The sequence below is a fragment of the Meriones unguiculatus genome, chromosome 3 (genome assembly GCF_030254825.1).
Source record: "Meriones unguiculatus strain TT.TT164.6M chromosome 3, Bangor_MerUng_6.1, whole genome shotgun sequence".
In the NCBI taxonomy this organism is placed as follows: domain Eukaryota; kingdom Metazoa; phylum Chordata; class Mammalia; order Rodentia; family Muridae; genus Meriones; species Meriones unguiculatus.
In genome coordinates this window covers 20,508,842-20,524,357 of record NC_083351.1, presented here as the reverse complement: position 1 = coordinate 20,524,357, position 15,516 = coordinate 20,508,842, and the positions used below count along the sequence as shown (strand labels likewise).

Sequence of the window (15,516 nt, the reverse complement as noted above, 5' to 3'; positions counted from 1 at the left end):
TGCCGCATCCTGGCCAAGCATTCATGGCTGCCTGCTTTGGTCTTTGAATCCTGATTGCCTAACTACAGGATGGGACAGTTACCTTAGGGTCATGGGGAGTGCAGAGTGAGGCAGTCAGTTCAAGCCACGGCTCAGGACCAGGACCAGAGTGCTCAGCAAAAGCCCTGGACTGGAACAAATCTTTGCAGAGGGCTGGGTGAGGCAGGAGAGCCAGGAAAGGAATGGAGATGAGTTAGGGCCCAGGTACAGATCCCTGGTGCTGAGAGGTGGAGCCGAGGTCCTATGGCCAAGGTCCTATGGTCACAAGGGCCCCGTGGCCTCTGCTGATCTAGTGGGAGTGTGGGAAGAGGTAGGAGGGCTCTAAGGATCTGATGTGAGGGCAAAGAGCCAGGGTCCTTGTGGCCAAAGCATCTGCCAGTGTTTGAGGTGTGAAGACAGTGTTTTGAACTGGGGAAGCATTGCCTAGTCAGGGTCAGAGGTCAGAGAGATCAAGGGGTCAGGGCTGGAAACTGGGGGCCTGCTACTGGAAAGCAGATGCCAGTAGTACCGCACCGGGCCAGCACCTAAGAAGTAACAGATGTCTGGGGCCAGGGAGTCTCTGTTACAGATCCTTAGGGAGGGAGGAGAGGGCCAGTCTGGATTGTGGAGAGGGCCAAAAACGATTAGGCCTTCCAGCTGTTCTCCATTTGACGGATGGGCTGCCCAGACTCCAGGCTCAGCCCGACCTGAGCCACAGCTGGTTCCCTGGGGGGCGTACAGACTTTTTGCAAGGCTCATCCCTCCATCCCAGCAGCCCTGGCAGTTGGCTTGGAGTGTGCCACCTGCTCTGTTTGCCTCTCCACATAGTAAATACATGCTTTCTGGTTGGCTCTCCTTGCAGAGGGAGGACACAGACAGGGTTCCCCCTGTATGGTTAGGACCACAGGAGCCCATATCAGGAAACTGGGGACAGGAAAGGAAAGACAGACTCTGTGGTACTGTTGAGACAGACATGGCATTGACTTAGTAAAGGAGGGAGAAGTAGAGGAGGCAGCAAGGGGCGATCTGGGGCGTCAACAGCCCAGTCTACCAACCCTGTCATGAGGTCTCTGACAGTCTACCTTCTTATGCCTGGTCCTTCCCGAGAAAAGACATCACTTTCTACCCAGTGAATGTGACTAGAAGTACAGAGGCTGGAGGAGTCACAGGAGGGTGAACTTAATTTTGGTTCTTGAATATAGACACAAAATTGAGGAACTGGAGAGATGGCTCAGAGGTCAGAGTGCACGTCCTTCTTGCAGGGGACTGGTGCTCAGTTGCAAACACCCAGGCTGGATGGCTCACAGCTGGCTGTGACTTCAGCTCCAGGGCATCTAATGTCCCCTCCTGTCCTCCACAGTTAACCATGTTCATGTGAACAAACGCACACACAGATAAACACACACGTACAACATTAAAACAAGTAATCGAAACAAGCAGTATTCCTGCTAGCCTGACCAGGAGATGGGTGTTTTCCTGGCTTAGGGCAGCAGTTTGGGGAGAGTACTGAACCCCAGCCAAAGGCATGTTGCTCCTCTTGGTAGGAAGCATAGACATCCCCCAGCCTGGCCCCCATGCTCTGCTCTCTGACATGCCCATGGGTGGGGAGCTTGGGGGGCCCCCATGTGGGATTCTCTTCTTTCTTCCTTCCTTTCCTCCACCCACTGTCTCCCTGGGTCAGAAGAGCCTGGAAACAGGACCCGGGGCTCCAGGGCTCCAAACTAGCCTCCCCCTCCCCCCCCAGCCACCTCTCTGAGGCTCCAGGCTGGATTGGGCAGGGCAGGGTAAGGCTAGAGCTGCCTTGGCAGCTGATCTTGCAGTTTCCAAAGGCCCTGGGAGCTCCCGTAGCAAACACTTTCTCTCCTAATGACACTGCAGCAGATTAAAGAGGGGTGTGTCTCCCCAGCAGCATTAAAGAGCGGCATCCATTACCAATGGTGGTCTGGTCCAGCAGCTAGAATAACTCTCCTAGGGTTGTGTTTGTGTGAGGATCTGGCTCTCCCAGCCCTGCTGGCCACAAGCTTGGCCTGGTTTCTTTTGCCAGGGAGTGAAAGTGAATGCCAAGATGACAGACTGAGCAGTCATGGACACAGGCTGATTTGGGCTTATGTGAAGAAGATCTGCCCAGCCCAGTGGACCACTGACAGGCATTCATATCGCAGAGAGGGAAGGGGACATGCTTTATGCCAGGGGCTTTAACTAGCTCACTAATTCCAGCTCTATAGCTTCATAGGTGGGTGTAATGAGCTTCCGTGAGAGTGGAGTCATTGAAATGGATCCGCTTTGCTCTGCTCAAGGCTGTAACTATGACCTATGAGTCCAGCCTGGGCCACCATCCAGAGTGTAATACTCCGTGATACTTGAAATTGCACAAAATCCAATGTCCGTGTTTGGGAGTGCATTTTTATTAGAATATAGCCAAAGCTGGTTTTCCACGGGTTTCTCTTTGCAGTAGATCTGGAATATTCCTCGGAAGCCCATATTTTAAAATCTTGCCTCCCAGTGCATCCTGCCAAAGGGTGGTGATGCTGGAACTGTTAGGAGCTTAGTGGGAGCTGTCAGGTCACCGGGGCGTATTCTAGAAGACGCTTGGGGGACCCTGGTGTCCTCCTTTTGATCCCATTTTTGAATCGTGCCATGGGGTGAGAGTCTTCACTACAACATGGTCTCCATCCACAGCGTGTTGGGTCGCCACAAGCCCAAAGCAATGACGTCAGCCAGCCATGGACTGAAACCTTCCTGAACTGATGTGAGTAAACCTTCTTTCTTCATAACCTGGCTATCTCAGAGTATTTTGTTGCAGTAACGGAAAGCTGACTGACACATGTATTATCACTCTCATAGTACAATGGGAGGAGAGAGAGAGAGAAAAAGAGAGAGAGAAAGAGAGAGAGAGAGAGAGAGAGAGTCTTCAAAGCCTGAACTATTTACTCTGTCCCCATAAAAGGGTAGTATGGTGATGACCCCCACTCTACGCTAATAACAACAAATGGTTTAAAATATCTTTTATTTATTTTCTGTTTCTAAATTCTTTTTATTAACACAACTGTAACATATGGGAAGAAATGGGCTATGGGCCAGCTCAAGTTGTATTACACCCGAGGCGTAAATATACCTCTTTTTAATGAGAGCAGCCTCTTGCAGGGGTGGGGGTGGGGTGGGGGCTGGAATAACCGAGAGGTCCAGGAACAAACCCTAAAAATATTTTTAAAAGAAAAAATTTTTCAGCTTCAAAAATATGTTATTAGAGGTAGAAGGATGATTCAACCTGGCTTCCTAGTGAGGTCCTCTCTCGTTGAAGAAAGCCCCCCCAGCAAGATGGCTCGGTAGGCAGAGGTGCTTGCTCCTGAGGGTAGCAAGCCGAAGACCCACATGACAGAAGGGACCCGGCTCCCCCAAGTTGACTTCTGACTTTCTATGTGTGTGACTTGACATGTGAGTACATGCAAAAGAATTTTAAATTACAAAGGTCTGGGGCTGCAGCTCCCAGGCAGGGAGCGGACTTGTCTGAAGATGAAGTACCTCCCACAGCCTCACGGGTGTGGACAGCTGGTGACACTGTTTGGGAGGCTGGAGAACCTGGGAGCCTTGATGAAGGGAGTGGGTGGCAGGCCTCCAGGCTGTGTAGGGGTTCCTCTTCGGGCTCAGTTCCTGCTTCCTGAGGGCGGCTCATCCGCCTCTTGCTCCTGCAGCCAAGCCTTCCTTGCCTGCTGTCCTGTCCTCCCCACCATAACAGGCTGTAGCTCCACCCCCTCCCGGAAGTGTGAGCCCAAATAAACACGCTTCCTCTCAAGTCATCAGGGTACTTTAACACAACGACGGAAAAGTAACTTAGACACCTAGTTTGTGGGAGGCAAAATATTGAGGGGGGGGAAGGAAACGTAACAATTTGGGGCCCGATAGAAGTCAATACACAAGTTTTAACACAATCAGACTCGTCAACTAACTTTTCAACAGAACTTGGGAGAGCAACAGCCGCTGGTTCAGGCTGGTGAACCTAGTAGCAAGCAGCGAAGATAAACCAAGAATTGACAAAAGGGGTGACGGAACAGAAGACAGAGACCCATAGAACCCGCACGCATGCGCTGTCCTTTTCAGCAAACAATGCTGCCAACACCTGAGTAGTCCCGGGGAAAATGAGTCTAGACACTTTCCCACACACCTGCACAGATGAATTTGAGCCGAAACAGCAGATCTAAGCATGCAAATAGGATGGGATCTTGCCATCACCTTTGGGATCAGTCAGGATTTCTTAAAGCACAAAAGTATTATTCACAATCATCATGGAAAGAAAAAGAATCACGAATTTTTCTTAGCACAAACACCTTTGATTGTCCAAACACATCAGTGAATAAGAAAACGCATCTGAGCTCAGCTGAGCTGGATGTTCGCTCCCCCAGCTCCTCCCATTCGTCCTGGTAAGGGCTCTCTGGGTTTAAGTGTGTGGGCACCAGGGATGTTCCCCTGGGGGCTGGCCGTGTTCCAGGATGCAGGACAGCATTCCTGCTCCAGAGGTGGCCTGCTTATAGGAAGCTGCCCGGCTAACACAGCAGAGGGTAGAAGACCTGGGGTCACTGGCAGAGTCCTTGACACGTGGCTCCCCACTGCGAGAGTGCCATCCACTGGAAGGCCCCCGCTTGGCCCACCCAGCCAGGCCATCGATTTCGTCTGGTTCTAAAGAGCCAACCTGTCTCTTCCGTCCCACTCAGCACCCTGTCTGCTTCCTGAGAGATGTGAGATTGGCTGCAAATTAAACTTAATGGGACTTGAGTAATTATGTTGACTTTTTAAAATGCCTACAGATAAATACACACTTAGCCATCTCAGTGTATCAACTTTTCTATTGTGTTTCCCAAGGGCTGGGCAGGATGGGGGGAGGCAGATCAGTAAAGGGTCAGGATGGTGCTGAAGGAGTCGGAGACACCATGTGGACACATGAGGTGCAGGCACAAGCCAGATTTCCAGAATGACAAATTTCCCACACACAGAGCCTGAAGAATGCAGGTGCCTGTGCCCTTTGACCCTCAGAAAGTACTTCCTTCGGAAAGTAGCCAGAAGTAGAGACCAAGGTTTGAGCACAGGGTCATAACCACATAACCACCTGACCACGGGGACAGGTAAAATAATTATGGTATGAAAACATGGTGGACTGCTGTTGGCCACGAAACAGGGAAACTCCATCAAGACATTCACATTGGTAAAGTGCTTATGAAAAGAAAGGTGAGCGGGGCATGGTGGCACAGAGGCAGGTGGATCCCTGTGAGTTCAAGGTCAGCCTGGTCTACAAAGTGAGTCCAGGACAGCCAAGGCTACACAGAGAAACCCTGTCTCAAAAAGAAAGAGGAGAAATAAAACCGTGGATGCAAATTGCTAATTTTACCCCTACAGATTTCTATCCCTGGATTATACAATACAGACAGGTGGATGGAAAAATACCAGCAGGGGCTAAGTCAGGGTTGGGCTATGAAAAATTTGGGGTTATTTATTTGTCTGTACTTCATGCATTTCTTTAGAGTGTGTGCACTTGTAGCATGCTGGTTTGTGGAGGCCAGAGGTCAAGGGCAAATGTCTTTTGAGACAAGATCTCTCACAGAACCTTGAGCTCACCAATTAGGGCAGACCAGCAAGCTCCGGGAATCCTCCAGTCTCCACCTCCCCAGAGCTGAGATTCCAGACACTAGCCACCACGCACGGGGTTTTACACAGGTGACGGGTATTCGAACTCAGATCTTCGTGTCTGTGCGGCAAGCGCTTTGCCAAACCACCCCTGCCTCCTGCCGGGCTTTGATGTTCACTTTTTTTTTTTATTTCCTGCGGAACATCTATTATTAAAACATTGTTTCATATCAAAGGCAATCCTGAAGGGGGAAGGGAAACAGGACACTTACATCCTTCCCTCAGCCTGTCTTGGGTACTTGCCTTAGAACTTGGCATAAAATGGTAAACCTGTGCCTTGGGACTGCTCTGGCCAGCTCTGTAGGTGCCATTAGAAGCCCCTCCTCCTCCCACCCCACCCTCAACCCAGGGCTGCTGCCTCCCACAATGGGTACTTTTTCAAGTGTGAGAGACAGGTGGCTTGGACCCTGGCATGTACCCTGGGGGTTGCCTGTGAAATGGGGATCACAATGCCCTAAGGGGAAGAACTTCAGTGGCTGCTGCTGCCGCCTCTCAGAGGGTCACTGGTATGCCACTCCAGCAGAGAGTAACACCAGAGTGGGAGGCGCCGATGAACCGTAGGCCTGGTCCCGGGAAGGAGACGCAGCAGAATCCCCAGGGCTCCTTAGCTCCCTCCTTAATGTATCAGACTGTGGGGCTCCATCGGCAGGGCCCCTGTTGGCTCCGGAGATGTGATGGTTGGCTCTCAGATAGCTCTGCCCTCCACAAGCGAAGATCTAGGCGTCTATATTTGGGTTGCTTGTACGTGCGGGGAGTAGCTCATGTGGGAGGGGAGCAGAGCCGGTGCCTGCTGCTTATGCAAGGCCTGGTGTGGAGTCTCCCTCATACCCGTCTGGAAAGCGGACTCATTCGCTCAACGGTATTGATTGGGGCTGTTACTAGGTTCATGTTACTGCAAATGAGTGACCAGGAAGATCCTTGTAAGAGGCTCCCGAAGCTCCCGTACAGACTCTCCAGGGGTGTGTTGTGGATGCAGAGCTGCTGCAGGATGAGGGGGTCTGCCTGGTAGGCTTTACGAGACAATGGCAAATTAGTCTGAAAGAGCGAGCGACCCTTTCCGGGAGACAATGGGTGGGGGGAGCCCCCTCCCCCCCACCTAGCCCAAACCCCACTCTGCCTAGTCAGCAGGTGGACTCTTTCCCTGCTGCTCCGTTTGCGATTCCCTGATTGCTAATGAGGCTCCGCATATTCGCGAGCGCTGATGAGCCATTCAGGCTTCTTCTTGAAACCCCAATTCAAAGATTCGAGTCCTTCGATTAGGGTCGTTCTGGAATCTTCGTATATTCAGAGCGTGGGGCCATTTACTGCTAACATGTCAAAATATCTGCTTCCACGCCCTGTTTCATGCGACGTTGGGTGAACTGAATCTCTTTGTGGGAAGGGAATCAAATTTACCCATCACTCCTCTCGTGCTTAGCCTTTTTTTTTTTTTGTTTTGGTTTTGTTCTGTTTTGAGTCTTATTTAACTCGTCAAAAGAGTCTTATATTTTTCTTCCGAGAAGTGTGGAAATAGGAAACGCGTAAAGGACGGTGATCCCTCTGGGGAGGAGAAAGGACTGCTGGGAAGGGTCTGGGCGCACGGAAAGGTCTTTGTTTTCCCCCTTTATGTAGGTTAGTGTGTGAGCACGTTCAAGAGTCTACTAATGCCATGCATTTGGAGATCAGAGGACAAGTTGTGCAAGTCCGTTCTCTCCTTTCTCCATTGAGGATCTGGGAATCCAGCTCAGGTCGGCAGGCTTGTTAGCAAGTGCACTTACCACCGAGCTCTCTTGTCACCCACCGTGCAAAAGGTCCTAAGTGTCAACCTGCAGCTCCCTGGGGTTTGCAGTGGGCTGCTGGTTCCGTAGCATTGGTAGTTTGCTAAGTAACTGGATAGAGACACCCAAAACAGTGTCTGCTGTGCACGTGGAAACTGTCTAAGGAAGACGTTTATGATGAAGTGCTTATAATAAGGAGATCAGTGTGGACATCTTACCTGGCAGTGCAGCCCGCTCTTCCTGAAGTTGCTCTCTGTTCTAGAACCTACCAATGGAATGATTCGCACCCATGGCTTCATCTAGTCTTCACAGTGGTCCTGAGTTTACATCCACTTCACGGGAGAGGGAGTAGATGCCCAGAGATGTTAAGCAAGCTGTCCTGTCATCACAGCTAAGAAGAGGACCCAAGCATCCCATGCCCGGCAGCTCTCTGACACCAAGCCCCTCCTTCTCACAGGAAGGCTTGGTAGGAGCTGAGGTAGCCCTGTTCTCGTCCTACCAAGGCAGCAGCTTTTCTAGGTCCTGTCACACTGCAGGCTTGCCTCCCCGACACGTGTCTCAGAGCAGAACTGAATGAAGCCTTCTTTAGGGACAGTGAAGGAGAATCCTCTGTGGCCCTGACCCAGATCATCCAGAGAGAGAGAGAGAGAGAGAGAGAGAGAGAGAGAGAGAGAGAGAGAGAGGAAAGAGAGACAGAGAGTTAGGAGAAACAGACTGAGGGCAGAGATTGAGAATAGATAGGAGAGAGAGCCGGGTGGGGGTGTAGAGATGTCTGACTCAGGTGACCATCACTGATCTCACTGTGAGATGAGGCAGATGGAATTGAACACAAATGCTCTCAGAAGCACGGCACGCATGTTGCGTGATGATTTATAAGAACCACCGAGAAGGCTATGCCTAAGATATCAACGGTAGGCTGAGCATGAAGGGAGGAGCCTGAGGCTGGACTACAAAACCAGCTTTAATGATCAAACTGGAGGAGGAAGAGGAGAAGGAGAAGGAAGAAGAGGAAAAGGATGCAGAACAGGAAAGGCCTCAGGTGGCATGGTGTGGGGCGGGTACTGGATCCCAGGTAGCTCCTCATACCATGGACTGCAGCCCTAATGCTGTGTGGTCCCTGGAAATTGTGAGGATTGGCTCTAGGATCCCCATGGATACCCAAGCCTTAGGATGCTGGCACCTGAATACAGTAGGGTCCCATAGCCACGCACTGTCAGTGTGACTATCCCTGAAGCCTAAGTACCAGGAAGACACAGTGTCTGAGGTGCTCCACTGGGAGGATGTGGCCTCCCGGAAGTGACTTTCCATTTTGAACTCATCTCTGGTCCCAGGTCATCTCAGTGCTGCCTGGTGTCTACCCTGGGATCCAACATAGAGTAACTCAAGATGAGTGCCCTGCAAAGCCACTACTGTAGAGACGAGTGACTGAGTCATGAGTCTCATAGCTCTGCACACTTCTGCTCCCACAGCCCTTAAACAGAGCCAGTACTGACTGATGTGAGCAGTGTTTGGGACAGTGGAGAGGGAAGGGAAAGGCCAGGCCAGGCCCCAGGGCTGTGGTGGGAAGTGGGGAGGCCAGGCTGTGGGGCCCCACACAGTCTATCAGTTTTATTTCCTTTAGGTAGAGAACAGGGTCCCAGGGGCTGCCTCTGTCCCCTGCATCCCCTCTGTCTGTGCTGTTACTATAGCAGCCACCTCGGCTCACAGCGAGGGGGAGTGCAAAATAGGTCAGACCAGTAATGAGGCCGCACGGTTCTGATCTGTCCCCCGATGGGATCTGGCTTCACAAGGCGTCAGTTTCACATCAGAGCAGCTGGATGTGGACTCTGGATCAAAGGCCGGCTGCCTCTGAGTGCAGGCGCTAGGCCTGGGAGATCTGTCTGTGGCGCGGGCTCAAGAGGTCTCTTCTTGATCCTGCTACAGTGAGTCAAGCTACTGCAGAAGGCAGCTATGCTGGGCTCCTGAAGGTGTCACTCAACACCCAAGCTCGGGTCTGTGGAAAGGCCACAGACTCTCAAGAGGCTGAGACCCCACCTTGGAACCTGTCCTGGAGTCCTTCCCAAAGAGGCTTTTCATCCCTGCAGGGCTGGGTTCAAATCCTCACTGTTGCTCCACACTGTATAGCACAGGTGAGCATTCCAATTCCTTTTGGGGCAAGGGAGGAAGTATAGCCGCCTTGTCACAGTGTGGGTACAGAGAGATCTACCGCAGGAACGATGCCCGTGGGGCGAAGAAAAGGGTGGGGTGGGCAGGCTCCACTCCCATCTCTTGCCCTGTGACCCTCTCTGTTCAGATGATATAAAAAGAGAAATGCCTTTGTCTGCCCCAGTCTTTTTCTCAGTGAGCCTTCTCATGGCAGCACCTTTAACGTTTTAAAATTGTGAGAGCTGCCTGGTCCCTGGGGTTCCAGTTACTTCTGCTCTGTGCCTCTTGTTTATGGGCTCATTGCCCTGACTGCATACTCAGATCCACATGGATGGGGATCTTTGTCTTGTTTCTGACATACTAGAACTACATCCGGCATATAGTAGACACTCAACAAATGCTGTTGAGTGACTTCACACATGCACATGTGCATACACATAAGCACACACACACACACACACACACACACACACACACGTGTCATATCATGCTTAGCCTTCTGTGGGACGCCATCAGTGAGTGACCTAGGTCTCCTTTTTGGAGTCCCCTTCCTTCACTGTAGCCGTATGTGTGAGAACCCCTTTACCTAGAAGTGAGAACGAGGAACTGACTCCCCTAGATGGATGTAGCTCAGCTCCCTTCCCCTCTGCCCATCAGACATATTTTAATTTGTTCTAGACACTTGTTAAGGAAGCCTTGTCAAGGAAGACATGATCCTGCCGTGAGGAGGACCACACTCGTTCAAGTGGGGAATGAGGGTAGGGACAGCACAGAGCCAGTGTCCCTTGGGTCCTGGAGGTGAGATTGGTATGCTGCCTGCTGGAGCCCAAGCCCCACAGGGGCAAGCTGGATTTACAAGCCTAGGTCTGCATGGCCTGGGAGCCTCTATCTGCTCTCTTCAGCCCACAGGGGCTCAGGCAGATGGAGCCAGGCTAGCTGGGGTGTTTGCTGGAGCTCCTGACCCTCTGTGACCAAGTCTATGGGGCCAAGTGGGGCCCCAGCTTGGGAACTTCTTAGGCTGTCTTGGGGGCAGGAACCCCTGATGCCCTAGAGGACCCATGAAAACCAGTTTTCCTCAACCATACAGGCCCTTCTCACCTATGGGAAGCAAATCTTTCCAGGAGAACATCCCTGCTCTAATAGCAAAGGACACGTTGAGTCAGACAGTGTAGAGTTCTGGATTCCCTGTAGCAGAGCAGGCACCCCTGGAAAGAACAGACAGTCCAGGAATGACAGTGGGCTGATGTTTCCGGTCCCTAGGCTGTTGACATCACGACTCAAGGTGATGTCAGCAAGAGGCAAGGCCCAGAAACCACAGTAGTCGCAGAACTGCTTGGAGTCTTTCAACCAGCAAACCTGAGCCCATGGACTTCATCCCCAGAGGCTTCTGGTCCTATTTGACCCACTCAGCCTGTGGGGTCATGGATAAGAAGGACTGAGGTACAGAAGTGAGGGGAAACATAGGGCTGGGGATTCCCGGGGACTCCTATATTTAGTGCTGAGAAGAGCCCGAGACCCTACGTCCAACCTCTTCCTCCTGCAGAGGATAAGATGGGAGGTCTGGAACCTTCCTTCTCTAATGAGGAGGGTTTTCTGATCTGTCCGTCCCTCCTACACTTGGGCTCTGAGTTCCCAAAGAACCCGAGTTTCTCTGGTGAAGGCAAACATACCCGGGTGAAATCTTTGACTCACAGACTCTGCATCGTAAGCGCATTCAGAGACTCAGAGGGCCAAAGAGCCTGGGAATTAAGAGGTTTCTGGGAAGATGCAGAAGCCTACATTGGCTTGATACACACAGAGCAGAGAGTAGGTGTCCTGGAACTGAAGTCTCAGCCAGGAAGGGGATTCGGTCTTCTCGGCCTGTGATATAGAAGCCACCTCCTTACTTCAAGGGCCTGTACTTCAAGGCTGGGAACCACTCTGTCAAGAGGAAGTCTGCCCCACTGTCTCTCTCTGCTGACGTGGAATCCAGATGTGCCTTACATGACCCCTACTTATACCTGCCTCCATCCCGTGTGTGTGCAGGCAAGATCTGACCCCATCACAGTAGCCGAGGGCCTGGGGGAACATAGGGACCAGCTGGACTCTTGGGTGGGGACACTTGTCTTTCTCCAGACCACCTCAGTTCACCAAGGTGGAAGAGAGGACAAATGCCTGACCCTGGGGACACAGAGCATGGCTCCTCCTTGGAGGAGGACAGGGCAGATGAACCAACTGAGATGAAAGAAGAAGAAATTGGAGCTTTCTGGTCTGGTCAGGAAGGAAGGGAGGAACAACGTCCTTCTTTGGGGTCAAGAGTGTCTGAGGCCAAGCATGGATAGACACGCTTGGGCTGGTGAGTCACTTCAGCCCCTCCACTGAAGTCTCCTTGGGGAGACTTTGGGTGGGTTGCTCCATGGTGAAGCCTGTGCTGTGATTGGTGCTGGGCTTGGCTGGGCTGTGCTCACCAAGAGCATTTGCTCATGGGCAGACTTGGTACCTACAAGGACAGACCATAGCTTTTCCTTCCCATCTTCCATCCTCAGGCCAGGGGAGGTCAAGGTGTCTCCAGATAGAGGTGGGAAGGGTGTCCCAGGTAAGAGGCAGCCTATGGGAAAGCATGAGAGACAGAGAAGGCCTTCAGAGTTGGGAAGCAGCATGCTGTTTGTGGGGTATCTAGGTGTGGGGTGCAGCTATAGGGCTAGTGTTAGAAGGACCCTGATGTTTGAGGATGCAGTCCTCCCAGTCCGGACAGCCATTCTGAGCTCAGCATTAAGGTGCAGGACTTCCTCTCCCCAGCAGGGCCTCATGCTCTCTGCCTGATTTCAACTAGAGAGTGTCTTTAGACACAGACACCCCGAGCCCCATTTGCTAGATGGCCTTTGACACAGCTTCCTGCTAGCTCTCCCCTCCCCTCTTCTATATGATAATTAGGTACCATGTTTCTGTTCATATGATAGGAGCATGCTGTTTAGTGCAAATCAAGGATCCTTGAAATGCCTAGTCTTAACCAATATGTATGTCTATCCTTGGAGCCTCCCCCCCCCACACTCCCCAAGGGGCATACAGCCATTGTTCTCTGGAATTAAAGTTGAACAAGCTCCCTGAAGTAGTTCCTGGAGTGTTTGATCCCTATACATGCCTTTCCAGCCTTGTGCCTCGACTCATGCCCCTCCTGACTTTGTGGGCTGGGGCAGACAGCCCCCCAGGCAGGGGCAGTGAGTGTGTCAGGAGCTTCCTGCAGAGACCCTTCCACTGTCATCCTGGGGTTGTCGCACAGTACCCTGCCTCCAGGAACTTCACTGGCCAGGGAGGGGCAGAAAGCTGAAATGCATCAACAGGAATCACTGGAAAGCCTATAGTCTTTCCAGTAAATCTTGGCCCTTACCGTGTGGAAAGGTTTGATTCGAAACTCAGCACGAAAACATCAGGGTGACTTAGAGGATCTGACAAGGTTTTATTCTGATACAAAGAACAGGATTTTTATTAGGTTCACTTCTCTTCTTCTTGGTTTTTTTGAGACAGGGTTTCTCTCTGTGGCCTTGGCTGTCCTGCACTTGTTTTGTAGACCAGGCTGGCCTCAAACTCATAGAGATGTTCTTGCCTCTGCTTTCCTGAGTGCTGGGATTACAGGCATGCACCACAGCACCTGGCATCAAGTTCACTTCTAATGTCGTCTGAGGAAGAAAGGAGGGGGTATGCAATGAGCCTGGGTCCTAGACTGGCCCTGTGCAGATGCAGGCAGCACACAGACATGTGTGTCCTCCATCCCATGTGAGATGAGGCTGATGGTGGCTGCTCCAAGGAGCAATATCCCTGAAGGAGGTAGCGGGGTTGGGCCTCCAGCCCCCACCTCCCTCTACAGGCTTCCTCGGCAGCTCTCCCTGGGTATCTGGCTCTCCCCTCACTGCAGCATCTGCGCTCAGGCAAGCAGATGTAGCTCAGCACCCCATCAGCCCACTCACTCCTCATTCCCTTATCCTTGTGTCTAAGCCGGAGCAGCCCTCCCTCAGAGTGTACACAGATACCTCATCAGGCATTATCCTGGTCAGTCTTCTGACCACCCTTCTGACCATGCTCTGTGAAGGGAAAGGGACAGGGCAGTTCTCAGAACTCTTCATAACGTCATTTAGGTCTCAAGTCTCCCGGTTCCCACCTGTATCTGCCCAGATTATCTTGTTCCCTCAGATCCTAGCTTGGTCCCCAGAAGTCTGTTCCATACTTGAATTGGTGTCTGGGTAGCCACAACCAAGAACAGCCACCACAAAGCACTGCCTCATGCGAGCTTTCAGAATGCAGAGGCCCTTCAGGCCCATCTTTTCTTCCTGGGGCCTTTGCCCTGGTCAGATTGGCCTGTGGCCACATCTATAGGGGTGTTGTCTTCAGAGGGGGTTGGTGTAGGAAGGCCTAGCCCATGGTGGGGTAGCACCATCCCTAGGTAGGTAGGTCTGAGCTGCATAACAAAGCCAGCTGATTCTCATAATCACCACCGGAGAGCCACCAACCGAAAGCTGATGAAAACAATTAGGTGAAACTCAACGAGTCCTGTGGAAGAAGGGTAGGAAGTATTGTAGGAGCCAGAGGGTCAAGGACACCACAAGAAAACCCACCGAGTCACAAAATGGAAAGGAAGAACTCAAAGTATCACTATTTGCAGATGATATGATAGTATACCTGAGTGACCCCAAAAATTCTACCAGGGAACTCCTACAGCTGATTAACACCTTCAGCAAAGTGGCTGGATACAAAATTAACTAAAAAAAAAAAAAAAATCAGTAGCCCTCCTGTATACAAAAGACAAAAGGGCCAAGAAAGAAATTAGGGAGACAACACCCTTCACAATAGCCAAAAAGGACATAAAGTTCCTTGGTGTAAACCTAACCAAGCAAGTCAAAAACTTGTATGAAAAAAATTTCCAGTCTCTAAAGAAAGAATTAGAAGAAGATATCAGAAGATGGAAAGATCTCCATGCTCATTGCTTGGCAGGATTAATATAGTAAAAATGGCCATCTTACCAAAAGCAATCTACAGATTCAATGCAATTCCCATCAAATTACCAACACCGTTCTTTACAGACCTTGAAAGAAAAATTCTCACCTTCATATGGAACAACAAGAAACCCAGAATTGCTAAAACAACTCTTTACAGTAAAAGATCTTCAGGAGGTATCTCCATCCCTGATCCCAAGCTGTACTATAGAGCAACAATACTAAAAACTACATGGTACTGGCATAGAAACAGACTGGTGGATCAATGGAATCGAATAGAAGACCCTGACATAAATCCACACAGTTATGGACACCTGATTTTTGACAAAGATGCCAAAACCATTCAATGAAAAAAAGACAGCATCTTCAACAAATGGTGCTGGTCTAACTGGATGTTTTATCCCCAAAATGCAAATAGATCCATACTTATCACCCTGCACAAAACTAAAGTCCAAGTGGATCAAGGACCTCAATATAAAACCAGACACCGCTTAGAAGAAAAAGTGGGAAAGAGCCTTGAACTCATTGGCACAGGGGAGAACTTCCTGAACAGAACACCAACAGCACAGGCTCTAAGAGCAACAATCAATAAATGGGACCTCATGAAACTGAAAAGCTTCTGTAAAGCAAAGGACACTGTCGTCAGAACAAAATGACTACCTACAGATTGGGAAAGGATCTTCACCAACCCTATATCTGACAGAGGACTAATATCCAGTATATATAAAGAACTCAAGAACTTAAACAGCAACAAAACAAGTAATACAATTAAAATATGGAGTACGGAGCTAAACAGAGAATTCTTGATAGAGGAATAACGAATGGCAGAGAAATACTTAAAGAAATGTTCAACATCCTTAGTCATAAGGGAAATGCAAATCAAAACGACCCTAAGATTTCACCTTACACCCATCAGAATGGCTAAGATCAAAAACTCAAGTGACAATACATGC

At 50.6% G+C, this 15,516-nt stretch overlaps 1 long non-coding RNA gene across 2 annotated transcripts in view; it reads left to right on the top strand.

Annotated features, from left to right (window-relative positions):
* Positions 1-2,176: 2,176 nt before the first annotated feature.
* Positions 2,177-15,516, top strand: part of LOC132652731 (uncharacterized) — a 32,866-nt gene continuing 19,526 nt past the window's right edge. The window contains exon 1 of one of the 2 annotated variants that reach the window (XR_009590304.1): positions 2,177-2,767. This is a non-coding gene — a long non-coding RNA (uncharacterized LOC132652731). Of the gene's footprint in view, positions 2,768-9,259; positions 9,581-15,516 lie in introns of those variants that run through there. The other variant, XR_009590303.1, reaches the window with a different exon arrangement.